We start from the raw sequence: 4,759 nt of genomic DNA on the forward strand, positions 1-4,759 counted from the left end.
ATTTCGACTACTGTAAGATTATTCTATCAGGAATGAGAACTTTTCACTTTTTACAGGATTCCGATGATGAAGAGGAAGATGATTTCTGGTTTTTGGAAAGTACTCGGTCAGAAAACAGACTTTTGAAGAAGGAGTTTGTATTTTTAGAGGAGCATTCATTAGTGAAAAAAATAATATATGAAGAAAACGAAGAAGTGGAGGTGTTGGTTGAAGGTGAGGTTACAAAAAGATTATAAAGAATTTTAAAATAATTTGTTAAAAATTATTAAGAAATCTTTTAATGTTAAACTCATTTTGTTCAAATTTATTTAAATTATAAAACTTAATATTAGTAATCCATTTGCAGTCTTTCACGTCTGTTGTATGTCGTAGTTTATTATATTCGAAACAATTCAAAAATAGATCTTTCGTTTCTACAAAGATTACATTTATTTCGTCAAAAACACTTTCGATGATGAATTTTCTTACTGTTTAAATAACAATTTCAACCACATTATATAAATATTCACTAGTAAACATGATTAATTAGGAGTAAACCAACAAATAAAATAATTGCCACAAACACTACCTTAACATTGACGAAATGATTCATCGTCTTGGTCACTTCTCGTATCAAATTTAATTGTAAATTAATTTATCCTTTAAAGTATATGTCGAGAAATTACCAATAATTTTAATACAATTGAATAAACTTTATTTTTCCGGTTGTTATATTATTTGACCTTGGAGGTTTTTGGAATGGTTGTGACACCTCCGAACAGAAGAAGTAAAAAAAAAACGAAATATGTGTGTGTGTTTATTCACGTCTAATGCGTTTAATGTCTCTGGATAGTTAAACATTACAAACCGAAATTTTCACGGTAAGGGGCATCGTAAGCATTTATTTTCGATGGCTAAAGGTAAAAAAATAGAAATGGGTCACTTATCACGGCTCGAGCATAGTCTGGGTTTTTATGAAGAGTTTACACGCTTTACAATTTTTACGAGTTTACAATTTTCTATACAATTCGTTTCTATTTTCATACTTAAACTTTCTCCGCATTCTTTGAGTGTGTGACGTAAACACAGTGTATAAATGTAGAACTCAGACATCGAGGACTAAATTCGAATTCTATTGAAATGAAACACGAAACTTGTGTATAATTTTTACTAGTGATGTAACGAATATTCGGTTACTATTCGGCATTCGGCCTATTCGGCCTATTTTTCGCTATTCGGTCGAATACCGAATACCTGAAAACAGGAGTAACAAATAACAAAAACACAGTAAATTAATCATTTTGGTATTTAGATTTAATGTTATCGAGTTAGTGTTGCTTGTTTATATTTATTTATAACTTATAACATGCACAAAATAAAAAAGAAAATAATAATAGTCACATGTATTCACAATTTATAATTACAAAGATCAGCACACGTACACACCTATTCATTCGAGAATCGTCGCACATCCGAGGGTCTGACCCTGCCTATCCTTCTTTTTAAGCACTCGTCTTTGCTCTTCCCTTTCTTTTTTTCTCTATCGCTCTAGTCCACGTATGCCTATGCATACATCATAATACGCGCTCACGATACTTTCGATTCGTCACTTTTTCGTCGTAGATTTGCCATTTTACAATTACGTGACTCGTAGCCTGGTGATAACGGAGAAAAGAAACAGATAGGATATTGGTATAAGTCACAGTTATGATTTCACAGATTCGAGACAGCTCGGTAGCCCGAGAGGCACCAGGCTTTCGGCTGTGCATTCTAAGTGACTTTCATTACAAGCATTTAGCTTTCCGAATTCTACGACAACAGTTTTTTGGCATTGACGGCCGCAAATTTCGCGTCAATAAGCTGCCTCGACTTGTTCGATTATGTTATCGACTCAATTTCATATTTATTTTCACATTTTCACTTCGCTGTCCTCTCTTCTTTTTCCGTTATTTACACGTTTAGGTCATTTCATTGTTATCCACATTTGATATCGTCATTTTTCACATACTGCCATGACGCTCTTGTCTGTCCACTACAACTGTCAAGAATTAACGCGATTGGCGAAGCGTAATGACAGCGGGCGAATAGAGAGCTGGGTCCTTGCCATAATGCAACTACCCATGCTCTGCAGGCAACACTTACTTAAATAGTATCTATACGTTTCACTCCTTCTTTGCATTACACATTAGAATACATTTTAGATTTCTCATTGATAGTTCTTGGCCTCTTGGTGCTCTCAGAACGGGAAGAGGCCTTAAAAAAAAATAATGCGGTTTGCGTGCCAATTTTCGTACGTGCGTTAATCGAGCCTAATAGTTTGGCCGAATATTCGGCTATTCGGCCACGCTCCTGGCCGAATATTCGGTATTCGGCCCGAGGCCGAATATACTATTCGTTACAACACTAATTTTTATATATAAATTTGTTAAAATTATAATTACCGACATCCGGTGTAATTAATAAAGGTCGTAGTGTACGCCTATATCCAAATACACTTAAAAAACCGATAATCCGTAAAAGGCACACGGAGTTTTGTATTAATATTGAGCGTATTATATTTTTGATTCTTTGATTTATTTACAATGGAAGAAATCCGATTTGACATTTATTAACATAGTAATTATATTGCATTACCTCACTGTTTACACAATAATACTACTTTCTAACTTCTTATACAGTTTATATAGAAATTCAGAGATATATTTCTACATAAACTTTATAATGAATGTGTTTGAATAGGTGTAGGCATTACGATATAAAATTACATAAAGTTAAATTCTTAAATTATTTTTATAGAAAAGAATCAAAATAAACAGATGTAAAAATTAAGTCGATTGAATAAAAGAAGAAATACTAATGATAGATTTACATACAAAAGTGAATCGGATGATGATGATAAAGTAAGAAAATATTTTCTAACTTTGCCTAATTTACACTTATGAATTCATTCTCGTTTCTCGCTAAATATCAATTTTAAAACTCGTTTTCTCTCTTGTATTCACAATGATTCTATACATATGATTCTATAATTAACCTGCTGTTAATTAATTTTCATATTTTATTTATGTAACATTTTTATTATTTGCAGGAAACGACTAAATGTTTCGATGTTTTTGTGGATTTTTTCCGCAGATTTCCATTAATCATCTGCTCTTGTTTCAAAAAAAAAAGTAAAATGGCGGAATGTACATCATCGTCTACATTTTAATCGTTACATTCCGTTTACCTAAAAAAAACAACAAAAAAAAGTTATACTTTTTTCAATATTATTAGAAAAATTTATTGTTCTTACAATTATAAGGAAGGCACATTACAAACTTATTGAGTCCAAATATCTGGTGTGCAACTTTCATCGGCAGGCGCCATCATATAATCTGCTCTATACTTTCGGCCGAATTATTAATGCTTAATAAAAACAGAGCGAAAAATAATTTCTAATGCATTCCTGGAGATGTCATTAAAATGTTATCGAAGGTTATCAGAGGAATGTAAGCGCAGGTTATCAGAGGAATTGTCACGGTGTCCCTTCGTGGAGACATAATCACCGTACTTGTCTCTGCGAGGAAAAAAGCGAAAGACATAAGAAGGAATTGGCAAGGTGTTCCTGCGTGGAGACATAATCACCGTACTTGTCTCTGCAAGGGAAGAAACCAACATAGTGGAAATTGAAATAGTAAAACAGAAATCTGTTAGCCTTCAATAATAGTTCGATTAAGTAACAAAATAATGAATCGTGGCATGAGAAATGCTATTTTTTCACAAAGATAAAAGCTTCTTTTTAATAAAATGTATAAGGCATCAGCAAAATTTATTTTGAATGAAACAAAGAGTTACTTCCATTTGATCTGAAAGAATGGAATTTTTGTTTAAATTTGAGAAATAGAAAATTGGAATGCACACCTTTTAACATCTGTTTTTATATTTTTCTCTATGAAAATGTTTTATTTTCGGTTTGTTATTATTATTTTCAAAATTTATGAGCTTGATTGCAACTAAAAGTCGTTAATCTTTGTGTTGCATTTTTCACACAATAAATTATTGTGCCTTTCAAGTGTTTACTGTTCAATTTATTATAAAGTATATCGGAAAAATTTTTAAATTTATTCCACGAAGCATAAACAAAACATGATAGACTCTTTTTTGTATACAAATGTAATAATAATTTTAGTTATTCGGGTGTGTAGAGCATACGAAATATATGACAGTTGAAATTTCTTTAATGATATTCTAATATATTTTTCGTATAATAGTTGACACACGCATTAAACACGTACAATATTACGTATACATTAGTATAAACTAAAAAATAAGAATTAAATTTGTATAATTAATACAATCAATGTATTTATTAAAGGAAAACCTGTCACTCATCCATCGATAAGGAAGTTTTTAAACGATTTACAGAAATTTACATTGTGTGGGAACCGAGTGTCGTGTAGCGTATGGCTACACAGTTAAGATATCGCCATACACGAGCGTGCACGTTTACATTCGACGAGTTGGGTGGCAAAAGCAGTATTTTGTCGTAAATCTGGCAGATTTTTTTTGGCAGACACGTTAACGTAGACAACATCGTTGACATATCTATAGGAAAAAGCTAGCGATAGATTTTGTAGCGATTTGGGGAATCTTTCCTAATCTCTGGGATGGTGGCCATTTTGCAACATTAGCTCCCATTAACGAAACAAAAATGCACGAAAATGCATAATTTCTAATGTTACTTTATTGATTTTCTTTAACTCTTTCCGCCTTATGGGCACTAAGAGGGCATCTTTTAGCA

General features: G+C 32.1%; 1 long non-coding RNA gene across 1 annotated transcript; it reads left to right on the forward strand.

Annotated features, from left to right (window-relative positions):
- The first annotated feature begins 86 nt into the window (after window positions 1-86).
- On the forward strand, window positions 87-3,886 carry LOC111640739. Its single transcript, XR_002759313.1, has 3 exons — window positions 87-213; window positions 2,776-2,879; window positions 3,068-3,886. It is a non-coding gene; the product is annotated as an uncharacterized LOC111640739 (long non-coding RNA).
- Window positions 3,887-4,759: the final 873 nt, after the last annotated feature.

Source organism: Centruroides sculpturatus, unplaced genomic scaffold, assembly GCF_000671375.1.
Source record: "Centruroides sculpturatus isolate CEXI.00-Female unplaced genomic scaffold, Cexi_2.0 scaffold1399, whole genome shotgun sequence".
NCBI classification, from domain to species: Eukaryota; Metazoa; Arthropoda; class Arachnida; order Scorpiones; family Buthidae; genus Centruroides; species Centruroides sculpturatus.